This window comes from Hyaena hyaena, unplaced genomic scaffold (assembly GCF_003009895.1).
Source record: "Hyaena hyaena isolate Hyena2069 unplaced genomic scaffold, ASM300989v1 scaffold_223, whole genome shotgun sequence".
NCBI lineage: Eukaryota > Metazoa > Chordata > Mammalia > Carnivora > Hyaenidae > Hyaena > Hyaena hyaena.
The window spans coordinates 1,671,257-1,684,924 of record NW_024080856.1 but is presented as its reverse complement, the minus strand read 5'-3'; positions in this window follow the sequence as shown (position 1 = coordinate 1,684,924).

Below are 13,668 nucleotides of genomic sequence, written 5' to 3'. Positions count from 1 at the left end.
ATCCTCCTATATGTGCAAACATATGATATCTGTCCATCTCTGCCTGACTTATTTCTCTCAGCATAACACCCTCAAGGTCCATCCATGTTGCTACACATGGCCAGATTTCATTTTTTCTCATTTCCATGTAGTATTCCATGGTATAGATAAACCACATCTTCTTGATCCATTCGTCCGTTGATGGACACTTAGGCTCTCTCCATGTTTTGGTTATTGTTGAGAGTGCTGCTATGAACATTGGGGTACATGTGCTCCTATGCATCATCATTCCTATATCCCTTGGGTAAATTCCTAGCAGTGCTATTGCTGGGTCATAGGGGAGCAAATCAGAGAACTCTAGATGCTGAGGAGGATGTGGAGAAACGGGCACCTTCCTACACTGTTGGTGGGAATGTAAACTGGTGCAGCCCCTCTGGAAAACAGTGTGGAGATTCCTCAAAAAAATAACAATAGAACTCCCCTATGACCCAAAAATGAATTTCAAACTAGGATTTAAATCCAGTTTTTCTTGGGGTACTGGATGGTTAAGCGTCTGACTTCAGCTCAGATCATGATCTCATAGTTCGTGGGTTCGAGCTGTGCCTCGGGATATTTACTGACAGCTCAGAGCCTGGAGCCTGCTTCGAATTCTGGCTCCCTCTCTTTCTGTGCCCCTCTCCCACTCACACTCTGTCTCTGTCTCTCTCTCAAAAATTAAAAAATAAAAATAAAAATAAATTTAAATCCAATCTGTCTGATTCTAAGACAAATGTGCCTCACAATTGCACTATAGTCCCTTTATATGCTCATGTCATTGTATGTCATGCATTCAAGGCAACAATAATATAGATACGTGCTAGGAATTTCAAAGTGAACTGTTTCTCTCCAGAATAGGTCACATCTCTTGTACTTTGACAGAAAATAAATGGGATCAAGAAAAAATGTAAAAAGATGAGAATATACAGGAAAGGATTTATAAGTGGCCAGGAATGTTTGATATTCCCATAAAAAGTAGCATGTATTAATATATATTTTAAGTAAGTAACATTATTTACAAACAACCAAGTGCTGGATGGCATGCTAAGTCCTTGCAAATATCATTGCTAAATATCATAGGAGCCCCAGAAGAGAAATACAGATGCTTGTCATTTATAGATGGGAAACTGAAGCTGAGGTCTAAATAATCTGCCCACAACCACGTGCTGAATAATGGAGAAACTAGTTCTAATCCTGTATTGTTCCAAACTCTTGTGGTCACCTTTCCAGCAGGCTCAGCAGCAAGAGATTAGAATTGAGGTTGTTTCATCAGACTTCCAGTACAATGCCATCTTTCAATGCCTCATGACAGATAACAATGGGCCAATAGGGTTAATGCTCAGAGTGGTGCTTTGTTTAGATAAAATCATCCATCTTTGCTAAACTTACTTAAACTACATCTTTTAGTCTTGCGTTTTTCCTAACAAAGAAAGAATTGCAGTTTTTACTTTAAAAATAAAAATGTCATCCACAGTTTCTGAGGTTTTTGTGTAGATCATACCTCAGGGAACTATATTTCATTCTTAACCTGCATATCATGTTGTAGAACTAATATTTATTGAGTTTTAACCTCAAAACCAAAGAGGGAAAAAAGCTCAAGTCACTAAGAAGCTATTTAAGAAATGGTTTTAGAATTGAACTGCCTGGAATAAAGTTAAAGCTTAGGTAGTTATCACATTTTTCACTTATAATGTTAAAGAAAAGTTGTATGTAGAGGCACGTGGGTGGCACAGTTGCTTAAGTGTCTAACTTCGGCTCAAGTCATGATCTCATGGTTTGTGGGGTCCAGCCCTGCGTCAGGCTCTCTGCTCTCAGCTCAAAGTCTGCTTTGTATCCTCTGTCTCCCTCTTGCTCTGTCCTTCCCCCTTTTGCACTCTCTCTAAATAAATAAATAAATAAACATAAGTAAAGAATAGCTACACATAAATACAGAATAATCCCAAGCTATAGACTTCAATAAAATATCCAGCTATTAAAAAACAAGTATTGGACTGAGATAGTCAGATACTTTGTGTTTAGCCCTTCAATTTATTGTGGCTGTAGAACTTCAGTTCACAGACTAATGATCTTCCATCAGGAATAGGTGATATGTAGATCTCCTGAAGTCCTGAGTACCCAATGATTCTCTGAAGTCTGCTGTCTAATGACCTGGAAAATTAGAAGGATATGGATATACCGATATGTTGGGACTGAAAGAGCTGTAGGCCAGTTAAACAGAGAAACTGAAGCTTATGGGTAAATTGATAAGACCTGGGCTGGCATCCGTGGGTCATTTCCCAGACCTTCAAATAAGGCACAAAATTTTAAAAATGAAAACCAAAAGAGCCCTTCTGGCTTTCTTATTCTCTAATATGACATTCAATTTTAGTGCTAAAGCTTCAAAACAGCAACAACGACTTAAAATAGAGGTGCTAGATTGGGGGGGGGAATCAGAGATTAGAAATTGTCACCAGAAAATCCCACTCTGTCTAGCAAATCCCACTAGTCCATGAGTCACAGAACAAGCAACAGAAAAAAAAAAATCATCCCTGGATCTTCTCTATAAATTCATGCATTTATTTAGTAGTCATTAGTTGGGACTTGCCTGCCCTTGGCCCTGTGCTAGACCCTGTGGTGGTCAGGGGTAGTGACCAAATGGACACATACAAAGACACATAACCCACAACTGAGAGAGGACATGACCAGAGTTAAATAGTTAGCTTCACAGGTGCCCAAAATGTAGAGTCAAGTTCTAAAATTCAGCTAAAAGGAAACTGATGGGCCTGCTTCAGTTTCATGCCATCCAGAGACTGGCAAAGCTAAGGTGTATAGAGATAGCTAGGAACAAGGATGAAGAGCAGGGGTTACCAGTATCAGCTATGCATTAGGAGCAACCATATTTCCTAGCAACCAGCACTTTTACCATTGAAGAAACCAATGGTCAGAACAGCCACTGTGAACCTTCTGTGGATTTTATCAGAGTTTTCACTTCAGTTATTTGCCTTTGAAGATGCCAGATATCTGAGTCTTTCCTCATACCCTCCCCACCCTTGCCCTCATCAGAGCCTAGAATCTGCACAGGAAGCCAGCCCAATCTTCTGTAGCTAAGCAAGTGCAAGGCATCAGCCTAGACCCCAGCTTATCCCCCTCCTCTGTGTACTCTTGGGCCTAACTCTTACAGCTGCTCACTTGCACACTACTGGCCTGACTCTCATAACCATTCTCTACTGTTCTGTGCATACTGTTGCAAGATCCTGCAGCCACCAAAATGCAGGAAGACAACCAAGGACCCCATAGGTCCTATAAGCCCAGATCCAGCCATATCTACAGTCACTGGCCTTCACCACTAGGCTCACTTTCATCTAGATTTTCCTCTCTGTGCACCTGCACATTCTCAGGTCAAACCCATCACCAGCCTCCAGTTCTTTGTACACATTGGTGGGGTCATCTGACTGCCACAGGAGTGCATACCAATAGCCAGGGCCCCAACATTTGCAAATGGGATTGAATCTGAACTATCTCCTGACATTGGTCTGCACTACAGGGCTAATCTGCTGATAGCCTCTCCATACTGCTGAATACCCCCATACTGACAGCCATCACCAGCATCCACTGCCAGGCACCCAAGGAGAGACCTTGCAGTAGTAGAAGTACATGCTGACAACCAGGATCCTTGAAACTGACATATGGCACCCACAGTAGGTCCAGATCCTTGCTGTTAGTCCTGGTACCTACCACTCATTGCACTAGTATCTAAGGCTGGCCCCGGCCACTACACAGGAACCTGCCCACAGCTGATTATGTGCACACCATCTGCTCTGGCCATCATGCTGCCTATCCTGGTCCCCAGCCACTGGTCCTAGAGGTGACACTGAGAACCTCAACAGCCTTTGAAGCCACTGTGGAGCTCCTGTAGTGCTTGCCAGGGACCACATAGTTGTTGATGCTGTAGAAGCTAATAGTCTGAGTCAATGAGACATTATAGCCCCCAGACCCAGAGCCACCACACACTCCTGCATATGTCATCCTGCAACACTAGAATCAGAGTCATAAGATGATCTAGCACATTGTTACCCTTAGGTAAAGTTCTTTCCTTACTGAAGTCAGCCTCTACAAAGTCTGCAAGAGCTAAATGCTTCTTCATATGTGTAGATACCACAAACAAGCTATTGGGGTCACAAAGACAGGGAAACATGAAACTATAAAATGAACACAGCAAACTCCAGTAACTAATCCTGGAGAAAGAGAGATACGTGATTTGCCCAACAAAAAATCAAAATAATTCTAAAGATGCTCAGAGAGCTACAAAAGAACTCAGATAAACAATGTAATGAAATCAAGAAAACTCTATAATAAGAAAACACGGAGTTGGGTAAAGATAATAGAAGATCCAAAAATAACCAATAAGAAATTTTGGAGTTGAAGAATACAATTATTGAACTGAAGAAATCAAAAAAGAGCTACAACAGCAGATTGTACCACACAGAAGAAACAATCAGTTACCTTAAAGACAGATCATTTGAAATTATATAGTCAGAGGAGCAAAAAGAAAGGTGAATGAAAAAGAAAGAAGGAAGCCTATGTGACTTATGGAAAATCATGAAAAGAAAGGAGCTATGCATCATTTGAGTCCCAGGCGGAGAATAGCAGAAGAAGAGGAGAAAGCTTATTTAAAGAAATGATACCTGAGAACTTCCCAAACAGGTTCAGAGCTTTGAACACCCAGGTTTTTGAAGCAATAGGTCATGTCATAATGTCAACCCAAAGTGATCTTATACAGCATGCATTATAGTAAAACTGTCCAAAATCAAAACAGAGAATTTTAAAAGCAGCAAAAGGAAAAAAAATCTCAGACAAGGGAACAAATATAATGCTAATCAGCAGGTTTCTAAACAGAAATCTTGCAAGTCTCAGGAGAAAATAGGATGATATATTCATAGTGCTGAAAGAAAGATAAAATTACCAAGCAAATATACTTCACTAAGCAAAGTTGTTCTTCAAAAATAAAGATGAGATACAACAAAATATCTCATTTTGTTATGAGAAAAACAAAAGCTGAGGAAGTACATGCTGAAAGGAGTTCTTCAAGCTTAAACAAAAGGGCACTAAATAGAAACATGAAAACATATGATGGGGCACCTGGGTGGCTCAGCTAGCTAAGCATCTGAATCTTGATTTCAGCTGAGGTCACAACCTCACAGTTCATGAGTTCAAGACTCATATCAGGTTCTGCACTGACATTTGGAACCTGCTTGAGATTCTTTCTCTCCCTCTCTCTCTCTGCCTCTCTTTCCTTTTCTTTCTCTCTCTCCCTCTCTCTCAAAATAAATAAATAAACTTAAAAAACAAAAAACACGAAAATATATGAAAATACACAACACACTGGTAAAGGTAGGTATATAATCAGATTTATAATTCCCTAATACTATAATATGGTGGTGTGTTAACCACTTAACTATAGTGTAAATGTTGAAGGACAAAACTGTTAGCAATAGATATAGCTAAAATGATTTTTTATTGGATACAAAATATAAAAAGATAAAATTATGGCATCAAAAACATAAAATGGTGGGTGGGAGTGAAGGAGTACAGCTTTGTATACAATCAAACTAAGTTGTTACCGTCTTAAAATAGACATATTAATAAGCTATTTAAAGTAAATGTCAGAGTAACCATGAAACAAAAACTTATAGTAGATACACACAAGTTTAAAGAAAAGACTACAAATATACTACTGGAGAAAATCATCAATTCACAGAGAAAGAAAGCATCAAAGGAAATACAAAATAGCCAGAAACAATTAAAAAGATGGCAATAGTAAGTCCTTACACAGCAATAATTACTTTGAATGTCAATGAGTTAAATCCTCCAGTCAAAAAACAAAAAGTGGTTGAATAGACCAAAGAAAACCCAAACCCAACTACATGTTGCCTACAAGAGATTCATTTCAACTTCAAGGACACACGTAGGCACACATAAGTGAAGGGGTGAAAGAAGATATTCCACGCAAATGGAAATTAGGAAAGAGTAAGGGTAAATATAATTGTATCAGACAAAATAAACCTTAAGTCAAAAACTATATCAAAAGACAAGGAAGCTCATGCTATAATATCATAAAGTGGTCAATTTAAGATTATATAACAATTATAAATATATATGCATCTGATAACACAGTACTTAAAGAAATAAAGCAAATACTGAAAGGGGTTAAGATACAACAATACAATAGCAGTGGGAGTCTTTAAAACCCTACTTTTATCAATGGTTAGATCACCCAGACAGAAAACTAGTAAAGAAACATGGGACTTGAAATACTCTTTACATCACTTAGATTTAACAGATATTTACAGAACATTTTATCCAACAACAGCAGAATACACATTGTTTTCAAGCACACATGGAACATTCTTCAGTATAGATCCATGTTAGTCCACAAAACAAGTTTTAGCATTTTTTTTTAAATGAAATCATACCAAGTATCTTTTCCAGTTATAATGGAATGAAATTAGGCGTCAACAACAGGAGGAAAACTAGAAAGTTCACAAATATGTGGAAATTAAACAACACACTCCTAGAAACTGATATGCAAATAGTAAATCAAAATGAAAATCAAATTTGTTTCATTTGAAACAAATGAAAATAGAAACTGAACGTATCAAAACATGAGTTTAAGCAGAAGTAGTGCTGAGGGAAGTGTATACTAATAAATGCATACATTTAAATAAAAAGATCTCAAATAAACAATGTAACTTTATACCTCAAGGAACATTAAAAGAAGCTGAAATTTAGCAGGTGGGAGGCATAAAGATTAGAGCAGAAATAATTTAAATGAGAATAGAGAAACAATAGAAAAAATCAACAAAACTAAGAATTGGATTTTCAAAAATATAAACAAAATTAACTAACTTTTGCCTATACTTACCAAGAAAACAAAGAGAAAGGACTCAAATAAATACAAGAAATGAAAGAGAAGACCTTATAATACCTACCACAGAAATGCAAAAGATTGTAACAAAATACTGTGAACAATTATATGCCAACAAATTGAAAATCTAGAAGAAATTGAAACCTTTCTAGAAATATACAACCTACCAAGTCTGAATTGGAAGAAGTACAAAATATGAGCAGATACATAACAAGGGATTGAATCAGTAATCAAAAACCTCCCAACAAATAAAAATTTAGGACCAGATGGTTTCACGGTGAATGATCCTAAGCCTTCTTAAACTATCTTAAAAGATGAAGAGGAGGGAACTCTCCCAAACTAATTTTATGAAGCCAGAATTAGCTTGATACTAAAGCCAGGTAAGAACACCAAAAGAAAAGAAAACTACAGGCCAATATCCCTGATGAATATAGATACAAAAATTCTCCACAAAATACTAGCAGCCAAAGTCAAAAGCACATTAAAAGGATCATATACCATGATCAAGTGGGATTCATCCCAGGGATGCAAGGAAAATTAAACATATGCATATCAATAAATATGATGCACCACATCAGTAGAATGAAAAACAAAAATCATGAGATCATCTCAATAGATGCAGACAAAAAACATTTATCAAAATACAGCATCTTTTCCTCATAAAAACTCTCAACAGATTGGATATAGAAGGAACATACTCAATATAATAAAGGCTATTTAAGAATATGTCATATTGAAAACTAAAGTCATATTCAATGGTGAAAGGCTGATGGTTTTCCCCCTAACATCATGAAGAAGACAAGGATGCCTTATCTCACCATTACTATTCAACACAGGACTGGAAGTCCTACCCAGATCATTAAGCAAGAAAAAGAAGTAAAGCCATCCAAATCAGAAAGGAAGAAGTAAAACTATCTGCTTGCTGATAACCTGATCTTGCACATGGAAAATCCTAAAGGCTCCTCTAAAACAAAAAAGACCCGTTGGAACTAATCAATAAATTCAGTAAAGCTGTAGGATACAAAATTAACATCTGCAAATCAGTTACATTTCTATAAGCCAACAATTAACTGCATGAGAAAGAAATAAAACAATCCCATTTATAATAGCATTAAAAATAAACAAACAAAAATAATAAATTTAATCAGGTGGGTGAAAGATATATACACTGAGAACTATAAGGCATTGGTTAAATAAATTCAAGAAGACACAAATAAATGAAAAGATATCTCATTTTCAAGGGTTGGAAGTTAATATTGTTAAAATGTCCATACTACCCAAAGATATTTGTAGAGTCAGTGTAATCCCTATCAAAATTCCAGTGGCATTTTTTCACAGAAGTAGAAAAATAATTCTAAAATTCATATGAAATCACAAAATACCCCGAATAACCAGAACAATCCTGAGAAGTAAACAAAGCTGGAAGCATCATTCTTCCTGATTTCAAACTATATTACAAAGCTAGAGTAATTAAAACAGTACAATACTGGCATAAAAATAGACACATTAGACCAATGGAAGAATGAAGAATCCAGGAGAAACCCTCACATACACAGTCAGATAATATTTGAGAAGGGAGCGAAGAGAACTGAGTGGGGGAAAGTTCAGTCTCTCTAACAAATGGTGTTGGAAAATCTGGGTAATGATATGCAGAAGAATGAAATTAGACATCTGTAATACACCACTCACAAAAATTAATTCAAAACAGATTAAAGATTTTTAATTTTTTTAAAAGTTAAGTTTATTTATTTATTTTGAGGGAGAGAGAGCACAAGCTAGGAAAGGGCAGAGAGAAGGAGAGATAGAATCCCAAGCATGCTTCTCACTATCAGCACAGAGCCCAATGCCTGACTCGAACTCACAAATTGTGAGACCATGACCTGGGCCAAGATCAAGAGTTGGACGTTTAACCAACTATACCCCCCAGGCACCCCAGGTTAAAGATTTTAATGTAAGATTTGATACTGTAAAATTCCTCGAAGATAACATGGGGGAAATTCCCCCATGATATTGGTCTTGGCAATGGTTGTTTAGATAAAATTTCAAAATTATACAGCAACGAAAGAAAAAAGTTAGCATGTGAGACTATATCAAACTAAAATTCTTCTACATGGCAAAGAAAGCAATGAAAGGAAAAGGCAACCTGCAAAAGAGAAGAAAGTATTTGCAAGACATACTGATAATATATAAATATATTTAATATATATAAAGACTTCATACAACTCAATAGCAAAAAATAAGCACTCCAATATTGAAAATAGACGTTTTTCCAAAGAGGGCATTCAAATGGCCAACAGGTACATGAAAAGATGCTCAATATCACTAATCATCAGGGGAGAAAAAATCACAATGACATACCACCTTGCACTTGCTGGAATAAGTATTATCAAGAAGACAAGAGGTAACAAGTGTGGTGTGGATGTGGAGAGAAAGGAACCCTTCAAGCACTGTTGGAGGAAAGATAAGTTGATAAAGCCACCGTGAAAAACATAATGGAGATTCCTCCAAAAATTAAAAATAGGACTACCATAAGATCCAGCAATCCCACTTCTGGGAATCCAAAGGAAATGAAATCATGATCTCAGAAAGATATTTCTAGCATTATTCACAAAGGCCAAGACATGGAAATAACCTAAAATTGCATTTATTTACACTGAAATATCATCCAGCCATGAGAAGGAAGGAAATCCTGCTATTTGCAACAACATGGTTGGATCCTGAGGACTTTGTGCTAAGTGAGGTAAGTCAGACAGAGAAAGATATATACTCCATGATTTCACTTCTATGTGGAATCAAAAAACATCAAATTCAAAGAAACAGAATGTTGGTTTCCAGGGCTGGGGGAAATGGGGAGATATTCCTTAAAAGGTATAAACTTTCAGTTATAAAATGAATATGTTCTGGGAATCTAAGGTAGAGCAGTATGGTTATAGTTAACAACACTATTGCATTACTTGAAAGTTATTATGAGAGTAGACCTTTGATATTCTTACTGTAACAACAGCAAAATGGCAATTATTGTGTGAGGTCAAAGATGTGTTAACTAACCTGATTGCAGTAATCATTTTTTAATAATATGCATGAATCAAACCATCATACTGTATACTTTAAACTTATACAATGTTATATATTAATTATATCTGAATAAATTTGGGGAAAATAATGCTTTACAGGTGCCTAAATGTATGGTCATATTCTAAAATTTACCTAAAATATTTATTAATAAGATGATATGACAAAAAAAATCAAACTGCCAAATGTTTGCTACAAGATCTAAGTGGTCATTTGCTTTGTGAGAGAACTCATATAAAGGTTTTGTAGAGCAACTGAGTTGGCACAAAGAGTAATGAGTGGGTGGTTATCACCAAGGTCAAGATAAGACCTATTCTTGGGCTTTATTGTTGACAAAGTAACAAACAGAGTCTTCTCTGCAAATATGTCATGATTCTACAGGTCATAGTCATAGATAGTCATATAGAAACAGCTGCCTCTCTCTGGAGATGACAGTGCTCTTGTATAGTTTCCGGATTCTTCCCCTTGCAAATTTCCACAAGTAAATCCACTTAAACTCTGCATCCAGCCCCATCTGGGCCAAATCCTGTTCCATTCACCAAGTCTCTACCATTACCCTTATGGCACAGTGTAAAGTCATGTCCACCTAATACTACTTTCCCAAGATTTCCTCATCTTTGAACCTATATTTTAATAACTTGACTTTCAAAAAACCTGTGTCACCTAGAATATTTTAATATTATTTTTACAGTAAGAGATCTCTCCTTTGTTTCCTTGGACTAGAAATGATGTCCATTCCAAAAAGATTCAAACTCCATCCTGACCCTGAAATGTAGGACTTCAGATTTAACCTTAAGGCCTACATCAAACTTTATTAACACAATTTGGAGACTTATAGCTCACCCAGTCTCCCTAGATGTAGTACTATATCTCTATGTGCCACATACAGTTCTAAGAACTTTGCACAAACCGTATTGTTTAATCCATACAGTAGCCCTATGAAATATATAGTATTATAATCAACATCACTTTTTTAAAAAACTGGATGTATTGAGGCATGCAGAAGTTAAGCGACTTGCTCAAGCAACTTAGCTTGCAATGCTGGTAAGTGGTGAGCCAGTGCTCTAGTCCAAGCAGTCTAGTTTCACAGGGCAGAATCTCCAGCCACTGTCCTGCCTCACTTGTTTGGCCACAGGTGATGCTACTGAAACTTCCTCTGGTGTCTGTGATGGAGATCACCCCCCAGTAGCAGCCTGGTTCTCAGTCATCAGGACCCACTGCATGCCTATTCTGCTTCCTTGTGTCCTCTCCTTCTGGTGCTTTTCCCATTTCCTACCTGCCTTCGTATAGGTTTCATGTTTGTTTGTTTGTTTGTTTGTTTGTGTTTGCTGTGGCCTCTTATGATCTCACTCATGTCTCCCCCACATATGTATGGTGACTTGGCTTAGAGAGCTACAGTCTTTTGCCCACCAATTATAACACCAAACTAACCAAGTTTCATTTTATGCAACATATATAAATGGTTGAAACTGTTTTCTCTGAATTTTTTCACTTGATCACATACTTTGACATTGCATGTATCCACCAACCATATTAAATGTAGCAGCTGCTAATATCCTAATGCATATTATTCAAAGCCATATATGTTGTGAGGAACTTCAGTGCTTGTGGGAAACTCACACAGCAGGAACAAAAATAATAAAATACTACATGTGCAATGCCAGTAACTTTAACTTTTTCTTAATTATGTCATTGAGATAGTAAAGGCACTCAAAAAGTCAGGAATTAGCCATATTAAAATGGGTTAATGCCATCAGAGAAAGTTTCACTGAGGTTGTGGTTTATTTGTTGTTATTGTTTTTAAAACATACAATGGTCTTATATCTAGGTTTAGACCTCCTTGCCTGTGTTAGCAACAATTCATATTCTCCACATTTGTCAGTTTGGAAAGTGAATGATATTTGTAGCACTCTCTATGACAATAAAGTCATTCTAGAATGCTTCAGACCATGACGCCAAGAGTGAGGAGACTACCCTAAGATACCTACTAGTCAATAGTTACTTATCCCAAGTTGCCCCATTTAAAATATCCTAGTGAAAATATATTACTATTTATTTAGACTCTGCATGGAAATTAAGTGGCCTTTTAAAACTTGTAATTTACATTTAGAAGGCATGTTTCTTGGGGAAAAAAATTAAAAGTCAAATTGGGATGATTTGTTTTGTTGGGATGATTTTTTAATAGCACTTTCACTGTCTGAAATTGCATTATTATTGATAAGTTTACATTAACATTGATTAGTATATACTCATTTTATCATTTATTCCTACTCATTAGATTGTAAGGTTAAGGAACATCTAGATTATTTCAAACTGCCCTCATAACCAAAGAAGCGGACATAGGTAGGACACAATAAGTGCCCAATAGGTATTTGGTGAACTAAAAAAACACTAAATTAGTGACATTTCTTAAAAGTGGAGATTGCTCTCCATGTGTTTAATATACTTGAGAATAATAGACATTGGAATTGTTTATTCTAAAAACTGCAAAAATGTCTTTCATCTTTCTTAGGATATAGAGAGTGGTGTCTACATGAGTCTTTCTCAGTTTTATACTCACTTCCTCCCAAAGAAAGAAAGAAATGTCTGAATTATAAAGAACACGTTCCAGCAATAAGTTATTATATCTGGCTGTCAGGTTTATTAATGCTAAATTCAAATCAACTACCAGGAATAATATGAGAAGAAAATTCACATTAAGAAATGTGTGAGTGGTAGTTGAAAGAAAACAGAAACCATAATCAAGTCTTTATTCTTTCCTAATCTTCACCAAAGTCTATGCAGCACACGCTTTGGCTTCCCTACAGAGTACTTTAATTCACAAAGGCTGACATAATTCATTATATTCTTTTAAGAAATGATTTTTATTTTGTGCTTTGCCAAAGCTTCATGGGGGCTGAGAACAGAAACCTGCCGCTCAAAGACCCTGATAACTTGGAAAAGCATGTTGTCATCCCCATCCCCACTATTCTCCTTTGCACACATCCCCTGCCACTGCTTGTGAGCACTGGCTTTTATGGCCAAGAGTATGTCGCTTTGTTAGCCTTGCAATGGCATCATAGACAATGTCTTCTATCACTCTTTATCAACAAAATTCAATTTCTTTGACATCCATATTTTTTTAAACCTGGAGGGGAAAAAATCTTATAATAGAGGTGGCTGCTCATTTGTTATATTATATGGCTTTATACCCATGGATTCATATTTTGTTGATAACCATTTTCTGCCACATTCATGCCTTAAAATATTGAAGACTAGAACATCCAGGACCTGATTCTACACTTTCTAGCTCTGGAAGGCTTGGAGTGAGGAAGCAGTAATGTTGTACAGCCATGTCCATTTCTATGCGCTGTGGATAATACAGGAATTTTCCTCCCACTGAACAAATCTGCGGAGATTTTCACAAGGCTGGCTCTTTCAATTCTTGCCTCTAAGTTTTGAACTTTAGATTTCATGGTATTGGAATACCATGAAATTGGTATCACATGTAGTAGAATGTGACAGGTAAAGAACATGGGCTCTGGGGTTCAGATAGCCTGGGTTCAAATCCTGACTCCACCATGTACTAGTCATGTGCCCCTGAGCAAATGACGTAACCTTTCTGTGCACCAGTATTTTCATCTGCAAAATGGGAAATAAAACATTTGCCACACAAAATTTCTATGAAAAATAAATGA